Source organism: Numida meleagris, chromosome 2 (genome assembly GCF_002078875.1).
Source record: "Numida meleagris isolate 19003 breed g44 Domestic line chromosome 2, NumMel1.0, whole genome shotgun sequence".
NCBI classification, from domain to species: Eukaryota; Metazoa; Chordata; class Aves; order Galliformes; family Numididae; genus Numida; species Numida meleagris.
In genome coordinates this window covers 141,590,182-141,602,428 of record NC_034410.1, presented here as the reverse complement: position 1 = coordinate 141,602,428, position 12,247 = coordinate 141,590,182, and positions in this window count along the sequence as shown.

Below are 12,247 nucleotides of genomic sequence, written 5' to 3'. Positions count from 1 at the left end.
TATGCCATGACAAGAGTTTAATGAGGAATTTAATTTTAAGACCTATTAGGGTAATCATTCCTTTAAGAGAATATAACTTCCTCACTTGAAATTGGAGTTACTGAAGTCAGCAGCGACTTAGAATCTTCGGTCTTTAAATTTTCTTGCTCATTTAAATGATAGCAAATCTCTTCATATTAAAGCTACATCTTCATTATAAGCATTAATTCAGAATTTTTCACAATGAAAATAATGAAGCTGGTGAAGGGATTAGAAAGCAAGTGATATGAGGAGTGGCTGAAGTAATTGGAGTTGTTTAGTCTGAAGAAAAGGAGGCTGAGGAGAAACATCATCACTGTCTACAACCCTCTTAAAAGAGATTACAGGGAGCAGAATATCAGTCTCTATTCTCAGGTGGCATGATACCATTGCTGTTTCTCAGGCAACGATATCAGGTTGCAAGGTTGCACCAAGTGAGTTTTGGATTGGATGTTAGTAAGAATTTCTTCACAGGTAGGGTGGTTAAACATTGGAACAGGCTGCCCATAGAAGTGGTGAACTCCCCATTCCTGGAGGTATTTAAGAGATGTGGATTTGTCACTAAGGGACATGGTTTAACAATGGGACTTTGCTGGTCAGGTTGATGGTTAGACTTGTAAGCAACTGAAGTGGTGATGTGTTTACATACACGTATACTTATGTACATGCATGCATATACAAATACATGTATGCAAATTTTTTTTTTGATTGCATGTGTTTTGTTTGGGGGACTATCTGGAGAAAATGAAAGAAAATCACAGCTGTACTAACATATTCCACAGCAATAGCAGTAGAATACATCTCATTGAGGATAAGTAGCAACATCTGTAGTAACAATTAGAGAGTTAATGAATACTGTGAATTGAAGCAGCTGCAGTCTATGCTGAGGTACTCTTCCTACTATGTATAAACATCAACATACCCTCCTCACAGATGTTAGACAACAGCAACCATAAGGTTATAACAAAAAAGAAAAACAGTTTTTACTCCTTTCTCACTAAATACTGACAATAAAAATAGACAAAATCTGTGACATCCATTATTTATTCCATTCCATGGCAGGATTGTCCATTTGGCAATGCGACATATCCTGGCAAACTATCTCCAGTTCTTCAACTAAAAGTTAAAATCTTCCAATGCATTTTTATCTTGGTTAAATAAAAAAAAAAATGAGTTGTGTTCTGGGTTACAGGAACAAGAAAGTTTATGAGTCCTGGACAGCTGATAGAAAGCAGATCAATAAGAGGGAAAAGATTAAAGTTTAACCACAGAATTCTCATACTCATTAGCTCATCTTCTGCTAAAGCTGCAAGAACTAAAATTAAAAGAAGTGACCAGATGATGGTTTTTGACTTGTTGTGAATAGTTCCCGAAGGTAAAGTTTTCAATTTATCCTTTAGGTAATATTTTTATTTTCTAATTATACAGCAAAAATAAAGCTTGGTTATAGCTTCAATATCTCTGTCCAAAATGCTTTAAGCATTGAGAATTATTGATTACTGAGTACCAATATCAATACACACTTGCATGTAGTCTAAAGCATTATGCATATGTCTGCTTTGGAAATGTGACTCCATGGAACATTTCTACCATGTTTTTATGGGTTTGGCCTACAGCCATTTTATTATCTTTTCTCATCATGTTCCACCCTGCCAGCTGAATCATCATCTTAGCAGATCACAGTCTACAGCTGTGAGTGAAGAAATTACTTCCAAGAAAATGTTATTATTTGTTTTCTATATTTTTAGTCTTTTAATCTGTCAAGGTTAAAGATGTACACTGTGACAGTGCAGAATTATCCTTATGTTCTCTCTAGTACAACCTGCTTACAGATTTTCACAAATTAAAAGTAAGAATATAAAAAAGAGGCTTGCTTTTATATCTGGAACTACTGTGAAGATCTCAAACAGATAAGGCTTGCATATGTAAAGAACAGTTATTTAAAATGTTTTGTGAAAGCGCGTCATACAGAACAACTGTAGTGAACTTCAAAGAATGAACAGGTTTAGAAGAGCCTTGTCTAGCTTCTCTACAGATGACTTGAATGACTTGTTGGGTGACAACTCCGGGGCCTGTTATTTCTTGGCAGCCTCCAAGTGGGGCAACTTATTCCCTCTCTCATCAGATATCTGCTTCATACCACGTGTATTACACAGGTGCATAAGTCAACTGTTCCAATGGCAGAGTTGTCATTGTGAACAGTTCATGCAAGGATTAGAAGCTGTCAACAGAAAAGCTTAAAAGAAATACTATTTTATTTTGGAACTGTAGGGTTCCTTTGGACCACACATTGAACAGCTATAATTCTTCAGCTTGTGAGACTGTTGTACCAATCTAGGATGAAAGATCACTGAGATGAAGAAAAAATACCTGCAATTTGGATTCCCATAGTATTATTTTGTGAGAAGATGTAGATGAAAGATACAACTGTACCTCTGAACAAGCAGAGGATTGAAAACCAGTAAACTACGCAGTTAAGACGTCTTCAGCCATCTAGTGTGGTGTGATTCAAAGGATGAAATTTAGGAGTTGAGATTATCTATATAGCCAGAGGAGAGATATGGCAGTGGGTGGAATGGAGAAGCAGAGCAGAAAAAGAGATTGAGAACACTTAATTTTGTATTCATCTTTACCTGATAGAGAATGACTGCTTCATGTACAGAAAATCCTGCTATTATTGCTGATTTGTTTCATTACTGAATTTACATGAAGAGAAAAGAATAAATCAAAAGTCTCATACAGACATACAAACAGGAAAGACCACAGACATTTACTGCATATGGAAATGCACGTGCATACCTTATGCATGCACACCTTAAACTCCTCCCTAACAATGTTATCTTTTAAGTATTTTTATACAACAACTATGTATATACACACCTATTCTATATAGATATGCAAAATTACACATATATATGTGTATACTTAAGTACACATAATCTAACTGTAGCAATGAAAACATGACTCATTCCATAAATGACAGAACAAAGAAGCAACAGTATCTCAAAGCAACTAAATTCCACTAAATATGAGGTGGTGCTAATAGCTCCATCAGAAAATGTTCTGAGGAGTCACAAAGTCTTTTGATCATTCATGTGGGAAACGATTTTAGTGTGTGTGAAAGTGAGTTACTGTCCTGCACTGAGAGGAAGCACAGTAAATTGCTCATGGCTTCCCATCAGTTGCACAGGTACACTAATCAGGAGGAACACGTTTCCATGCAATTATCTTCAAAATTTGGAGAGTCTAAAAACTTGAACGTGGCTTAGCTTTGCTTTTTGGAGCTCTGCTACTTTGGTCAGGCATGAATTATCAGTATGTCTACATTAAGATAGCCTGTTAAAAATATATCACTGTGGCTTCCTCAAGCAGGCATGAAATTTCAGCATTCTATATAAAATTTAAGAAAGGCAAAACAGAATAAAAGGACAAATTTCCATTTGTAAGGGTATAGAGAAGGAGATTTTCTGCTCCTTTAAGGGTATCTTTTCCAAAGCAACAAGGGACAATAAGAAAGGGAAGCAGTGGGGGGAACCAAGTCTGAGCAGTCACACAAACCAATGAGGGCATGTGAGAATGTAGGAATGTTTATTCCACCAGGTTTTTCTGACTAAAGTCTTCTAAGCTGGGAGACAATGACCTGTCACAAACCTGTCCAGCTGTAACTATTGATAAGGAAAGCGACAGAATGTGGGAATGTTGATTCAAGCAAGAGGATGGAGGATTTCTAGATTAGGAGGGTAAGAAAAGAAAGTTGAACAATAAATGAAAATTCTGAGACACAAGCTTGACAAAGAGAAATGGAGACACTGCTCAGAAACAAACCTCCCAGTCAAATGACAGGTGCCTCCCCCAAGAAAATCAGTCTGGACTTTGCAGACAGGGGGAGCCCCAGGCTAGGAAGGTGCAGGAAAATGCAGAGCTTTGCATTTTCCCCTTAGGAAATCCCTTAGGGGTTTGCAGCAAAATTCTTGGTGGGCTAGCTCTTCAAAGGGGAACACGTAGGCCTCATCCTTTGGCCTAGACCTCAGGTCCCCAGGCACCAGGCTGTCCATGCAGCCAGACAGTGGCCCTGGGCCTGAGTGGCCGGTGGAGACAACTGCTTGTTTACCTTATTTAATACCATTTAGTGAAAAATTTAACTTTTCTGTAAACATTTGAGTTCAAGTTGGGCTTTTAGGCTTAATATTTCTGTAGGATAATTAAGGCAGTTTCAAATGAGGGAAATCACATTAAAAATGTGAGAATTTCAGTACCATTTTTGCCCTTAAATTTCTAAAGTGACTTTCAACTTAAGAAAAAATAGATTTATTTGGAATTATTGTAGTAAAACATAGTAATTATTTCATGAATTAAAAAAGAGTAATAGTATTTTTTAATTCACCAGCTCAAAAATAAGAAGCTACATTCAATCTAAAAATAATAATATTTAGAAAACTGTAAAGACAGGGGAAGTTGTTTTGATCAAATTAAATACTGCAATTTAGAAAGATGGTTTTTTTTTAATCAGCTTTGTCTGTGGCATCAGCCAAAGGAAATTTTGAATCAAAATATTGTCTCAAAGTGTTGAATACTAAACATTTTGTTAAAAAAATAGAAAATAAATGTTTATTGTTTTCATTTATTTTATTTTGTTTGAGAAGACGCAGATGAAAGTGATACATATCTGAAAACGTTAATTCTAAGCCAAGGAAAAAGGTTTTGCAGTAAAAAAGGTGCCTACTACCTAATATTAAAGTTTAGTGGCTACAGGTTTAACTCAGATATTGGATATATATTTTTTCAATGAAAAATGAACACAGTAAATTGAACCTCCTGCTCTCAAACTTCAGAAGCTGCTCGGAAAGTAGTGCCTCCTATTTTATTATGTTGGCCAACGACATCAGAGGCAGATGGTGGTGGTATGGCAGTAGAGGTTGAACCTTCCCACCAAAATTCCGTTACATTTTGTTGCCATGTGACAGATGGCAGCAGAGGGGCAGTCTGACAAAAGGGAGTCTGTCAGGGAAGTGCCTATGAAGCAAAGGTGTGGAACGGAATTTCTCCACGTGGAAAAAATTGCACCCACTGACATCCACTGACACATGCAGAATGTTTGTGGAGACCAAACAGTGAATGTGAGCATAGTGAGTTGGTGGGTGGTGTGTTTCAGGCAGTGGCAACAGTGGCAGAAGGTTACTTCTGCTGGTATAGATTTTTACAAGTGTGGTATGCAGGCTCTTGTTCATCACTGGCAAAAATGCATAGCTAATGGTGGTGACTGTGTTGAAAAATAGTGTTTTGTAGCTGAGAATGTGCTTTATCAAACAGTGTTATTGTTCTCTTTGTACCTTTTTTAGTTTCCATGGAAATAAATAGGAGTGAAACCTATGTGCATGTTCATCTTAGTGTTCTACACTGCAGGAAAAAATAATTACAATAAATAAATAAACAAATACAGTGATTATGTATAAACTGTTACTCACTGATTTCAGGACATAGCAGAAAGCATGAGCACCTGCAAGGGGAAGATATAAGAAGGCTTTCTTTTCATTTCCTCTTCCATTTTTGACTAGGAGAGGGAAAAAGAAGTAGTTTAACAGGATGGCTAGGACTTGTAGGACCCTCACACCATCTTCTGATGTTCTGCCTTCAGAAATGAAATCACTGAGCATGGATGAGAACAGAACATACCCAGCTGAGGGCAGACGATAACTCAACTTCTCCTGAAGGGAGGAAGGCTGGATTTCACAGAAAAAGGATTAGATTTCCCACAGCCCATATGAGCAACCCACCTCCAGCAGATCTGTGTGCTCTTATTGTGTTCAAGGAACTTTACCTTAATGTGTTCAAGAAACATGTAGATGTGCTGAGGGACACAGTTTAGTGGGAAATGTTGGTGATAGATGGTTGGACTGGATGATTTTAGAGGTCTTTTCCAACGTTCGCTATTCTATGATTCTATTTCCTTTAGCCTATTCATAAGCTGAAGTCGAGAGTGGTCCACTTCTACTAATAGTCTTTTTCAAGGCAGTGAGTCTCTGCTATTCACCATCATTATGACTGCCACAGGTTTTGACATCGGCTGCTCTCCTGAGCCTTCCACTGCACAGAATTTAAGCAGCATTCTTCAGATAGAAAGTATTTATTAATACTCAAATGAAACCAGACACAATTTTTCAGGGTCTACATTCAGGTTGTCATAACAACTTGACACAGTTCTAATAATCATATTTTTATTACCCTGCTTATGTAGAAGAACAAGATGTATTTGTTCCCCATAAAAGCAATTGCAATTCAACCAGTCAAAGTCTGTTCTCGTAATTAGGTGTATACCTCATAGTCACATCAGCTTGCTCCCAGAGTAACCCTGCTGATGTTGGTGGTTTAGTTGCTATTTATATGGATATATCTGAGCTCTGAATATGGTACCAAGCAACTAAGCTTTGTCTGCTCTTAAACAAAGCTCAAATCTGTTCAAATCAGAAAGGATACAGAAATGTAATCATACTGAAAAACACTGAAGTGGAATAAGATACAGTAGAAAATTGTGTTTGCTTAAAGACATGAAAGGAAAATTGTCAGTTTTGTACATCTAACAGAAAATAAATAGCCACACTGGAAATTTTTATCTCATTCTGAGACATTTACAGAATACCTGCTGAGTCTACGGTTGACTCCTTGGCTACATTTTCTGGGGCAATTGTGTATCGTGCACTGTTCACAGTGCTTTTTTTTTTTTTTAAATATCTCTAAACACTATCTGTGTATCTTAATCCCTGACAGGACAAAGCAAAACAGATGGCTGAGACAAATTTGGTTTTACTTTCTCTGAAATGATTAGAAAAGGGCATGTAGTTAGAAGTAAGGGATGACTGAAGGAGCCTGTTTCTAGTGCATAGCACCTTTTGTGATGCGATTCACTTCATCTCATTGTAGTTACTTCGTCTCATTGTAGTCACTTACATATAACTAATCTAATCTAGCTGACTAAACTACAGATGTTGGAGAAATTTGTTACATGAACATAAAGACTGTCATCTGACAGGGCTGGATCTCATACCTGTAGGAGAAACTAAATGTTATGCCTGAACCTGGAGTCTAATTTCCAGCTGGAAGAAGTCGGTTAAAAAGGGTTCTGCTTTCCATTCCTAGCTCTCAGTTGTAACATGATAGCTTTGTGATGATTGCAATAATGAAATTTTCAGAGGTGAACTTTAGGTCATCTAATAGATAACGTGTGCTGGGCCTTGTGACTGCCATCCCTAATCTTGCTATAATAAATACAGTAGACTTATTTTTTATTCCATACCGATGTTATGCAGCATGTGATTGAAAAGTATGTGAAGGTTCAGACAAGGTAGTATCTATGAAGTTGCAAATTTCAAGTAACCCGAACTGCCAAATAAGAAAGAAAAATCACAAATTCAATGTGCTAAAACAAAACAACAGAAAAAAAACCTACTAAGCAATGTAAAGAAGAGAAACCCCAGAACAACTTTGAATGAATATAAAAGGCTGGCTGCTAAAACCACCTCTTCAAAGTCTCTATTTCCAAACCACCAACAAAGAAGGAAGAACATTGCTTGTGTGCCCTTAAAGACACTTGATGTGATGGGTAACAATGCTGTACAATAAATATTATGTGAATTGTGAGGTTCTGCACAAAAACAATTCACAAGACAGTGCAAAACAAAAGAGAATGCTGAAAGGAGTGCTGCGGATGTCAATTTCCAAACTTAAAAAAGTATTCATGGTGTCAAACAGCCAACATGGGAATGCATTAAGTATCAAGTCTTTTTGTCTACTGCTTTGTACTTTATTGGATTACAGATGATTGTGCAAAGGAAATGCAAAGAACCGCTACACAGATATGAAGACCTTTTTGATCCTGTGTTGCAAAGGATAGTTCTTTCTGTACCAGACCCTGGTATATCAGCTGGAACTGTTATCATTGCAGTCATAGGACAGCATCATAACTTCTGAAAGAAAAACTTTGCTTTTGGAATTTGAACAATCTTTTGGGACAAGTCTCCCATGGGTGTGATAACTTTTTACATAAGGTGAGTCTAGAGGACTGAAGATAAAACACGTCTAACAAACTGACCTTGGAAAAGCCATTTTCACGATACAGAAGGTCCTTGACTTTTTAGTCACCTTTTAAATCAGGACTTTTACTTCTGCTTTCCCTAGTCTGTGAATACAACAAAATGTATTGGTTTATAAAAGCAGAATTCGACACAGAAGCCTTGTTTTTTGTTGATTTTTTTTTATTTTGACTTCCATTTTCTATAGTCTTTTTTTTTTATTATTTTTTTTCAGATCTATTATGTGGGTATGTAACCTGTTGGGATTATGTGTAATAAAACAGAATGTCTTACCCACTATGTTTTTAATCTTCTTTAAAAAAAAAAAAGTCTGCTTTGATTAAAAAAAAATGTAACTAACTCCAGCTAAACAAATCTAACTACTATTTAAAAAAGCAAAAGAAAGTGAACTGTCTGAAAAACCACACATTTCCTCAGGAAGTAAAAATCTTTGCAAAAGTTATTAATACAATTCCTCTTAAAAGCAATCGAACAAACAAAAAAACCCCTCTGCATGACCATAAAAATAAAATGAAATCATTAGCATTACAGTTGATCTTTAGTAGTTCATATTGAAGTAAAGAAAGTATTAAACATTTTCGTTTTTTAAGACACAGTTTTAAAAGTGAAAAAAATTGTAAGTGTGTATATTTACATAGAATTCTCTTCTGAAATGAAACAAGCTTGAAATACTGATTTTTTATTTTGTTTTGGTTATGAAAACAAACTTTTAGAAGTTTTTGTCAACTTGAATTTTTAGCCATATTTCTCAAAAATTTGGAAAGCAGAATAAACCTCAAACGATCAATTTAATGTTATTTTCAAATTTTACATTGTGATAATAATTGCATTTCAATTCTAAAGTAATCCTCACAGATCTCAAAATAGGAGCAGATTGTGGAGAAGGATTGATCTCATAAGTTACATTTTTTTAATATATGACATCAGAGAAAATATTAAGCACAGGGAGAGATTTTCTCTCCTTTTTATAACACATTCAAATTGCATATACATATAGAAAAATTATAAAAAGGCAAACTGTTATTATTTTTATTCCAAGAATTGTGATTATCATTCAGAAAATGGCTGGAAGATGGGGCACTTTCTTTCCAAACACATTTGAATCCAAGTCTTCCATGTAAGTAAAGTGTTGTTCTGTCCTCTATATTTTTATCTATTAATAGCACATCCAGTGCTTCTCTGTTCTGTGCTGTTGGCTGAATGTTACTGTGGACATTCAGATAGACATAATGATGTGGAGAGAGCTCTAAGCCATAAAATCTTGCAATTCCTCTAAGTTCACAGAGGTGGCAGTGCCAAGAGAGGAACTAGGCTCTTGCTTATTGCAGAAAAATAAGCAATATTCAAGAACTTTATCCAAGAAGGCCAGGCTTCCTGTAATCTCCAAAAACCAAACCTCCTCTATTTTCAAAAATTGCTCATTGCTTTTTTGTTGCTGTTGTTTTTGTAATATGCTTGGATATATTTTTTCCATTATTATTTATAAAGGGTTGCTTTCTTTTATCAGACTTATTTGGCATGCAAAATAATCTGCCAGCTGCATCATGTCTTCTCTGGACACACATCAAAAACTAGTTTGGATGCCACCTGTCTGATTATTCATCTAGTGATGCCAATTCTGATTTTGCTTGAACGTGCCACGAGCAGAACAAAGAATAACAGAATATATTCTGTTTTCAGAAAAAAATGAAATTCAGTTGAAGTAGATGGAAAGCCCTGATCAGGATTAGACTTGTCATACCACCATATAAATATCTACATATAGTTGTTGACTAATATAGCCTGATTGATTAGAACAAATCTTATCACACCTCAAATATAATTTTATATATTAACATTTTTTATTCAGTTGTAGAATTTTTTAAATCTGTATGAAAGAAAAGTCTGCATATATATTTATTACTTACAATATTTACATACATTTTTATGTATACATAATTATATCAGTTTGGATATTAGGATATTCATAAACATTGTAGTGTTTTAAACAATTCATATATATCTTTTCTAATGAGTTATTTACAGCGTCATTGGAAAAAATGAAGGCATAGAAAATTCCAAACTAAAATTCTTCCTCATTCACAGAACTGTAGAATATCCTGAGTTCAAAGGGAACCACAGGGATCAATGAGCTCAACCCATGGCTCTACACAGGATCATGCAAAATTCAAACCCTATGCCTGAGAGTGTTGTCCAAACGCTTTCTTGAACACTGCTAGCTCATCAATAGCTAAATTATGTGATTCAGAGACTTACAAAACTGAGTGTAGGAGATGTCCAACAAGTAGGATCGGTTGCTACATTTGCATAGGACATTGACTAAATATTATGAGTTTGGGACACCAATGCCATTGATATCTATGAAACCTTCCACATTAAATTCATGGGAGACTGGATTAAAGAGTAAAGATATAGAACTAAAAGGTAATGCGAGTAAATGGAAGTAGTACTAGTGCCATTAAACAATGTTTTTAATTTCACAAACTCTTGTTTAGATTTGGCTACTGGTTGATGCTTTGGAGAGAGAATCTTTTATTTAAATTAAATAATTTTCCCTTTTCCTAGGAAAGAAATGAGCTTTAAAGCTTTTTAATGAGAGATGTCTATATCATTTGATATGCATCTGGGTACTGACAATTTATTCACTAATTATATGGAGAATGAAAACCAATTAATTATTCCAGCAGCTTTCTTAAAAGTTAATCAACCACTGCCAATGGCTCTCTACTGCAATGACTTTCATGTCTGCCACTGTCACAGCTTATACATGTTCCTAATAATTGAATATTATGACTGTTGGCCTGTTTTGCATTATACAACTTAAGTTTGGCCTACATAAAATGTAGTGAACTGCCTTACAAGACTTCTTGAAAAAGATCAGGATAAAAGCATGAGGTAATTAAGTGACCGGTGTTTAATTTCTCTTTCAGAAAGATGATCATTCAAAGTTCTCTTCAGTGAAAGAATAGATGAGAATAAAATTCTGTACTTCAGATCAAAATGGGCTTTAGCTATCAGCTCCTTAGGAGAAGGATAAGTTTCTTTTAACTTGCATTTACAAAGAAGCTTAAACATCGAACGTATACCATGGGTTATTATCAATGAATTGTTAATTATAAAAAGTCCAAATACAAGGAACATAGTTAGTTGATAGTATAATTAATGGTATAATAAAGCAGATTAACTGACCATAAGGATTCAGTATGATTTATCAGAGATTTTGAGGGATTACAATATTTGGGTTCAATTAATATTGGAAACTAACTTGATATGACAGCAGCATAACAAAGTTACAAATGTATAAACCCAGTGAATTCAAAACAAGATTGATTCCCTTGATTCTCAAAGCATTCTCCTTATTCTTTTGCTTTAGCCCTAGTTTTAAATGTGCTTACATAAGAAGGACAGATATATAAATTATTCTTTAATATTCCCTGATACTGATACATTTGGTTTCAGTTAGAGATCCAGTGCACAACAATCACTGCACTACAATGCATTAATCTTAATAATTTTATTGTTATCTTGGATTATTCTGAATTTTTCCCTGTAATTCTCTATTTTGTCTCTTTTTACTGTACTAAACTGTAAAATTATGCAGGCTGTGATTTCATAATGGGTGTGAACTGCCCCTAGCACAATAGATCATTGATCTCCCATTTCATACTATAATATAGATGCAAACTAGTATTAAAGTACCAAAGATATTATGACAGTCGCTGTTGCTGTGTTTTTCAGCATTAAATGATTAACTGCTGCTGGAAGACAGACTTAGTCCAGTGACAGAAAAGTCTATTTATGGTAAAACCTAAGAGCTGTGTTGTACATACAGACTGTGACCGTATAGTAGATTGATGTCACTGGCCAGCCTCAGAACAGTCACTTGCTTACAGCTGTTGGTGATATATTTATTTCTGAGGGTGCTGGTAAAAAGAACATCAATAATTCTCTTGACTGGCATAACAGTAACACAGCTCCAGCATATAAGGTGGTCTGACAAGGCCTGTGGGTCTCAGAAACAATCAAAAGTAGAGAAGGTCAAGAGGAACAGACAAGAATAGCCATTGTCAACTGAAGACCTTTTAAAACACTAAGAGCAAATCTGATTAACTGAAGCTATTTATGGTAAAGGACAAAGATAC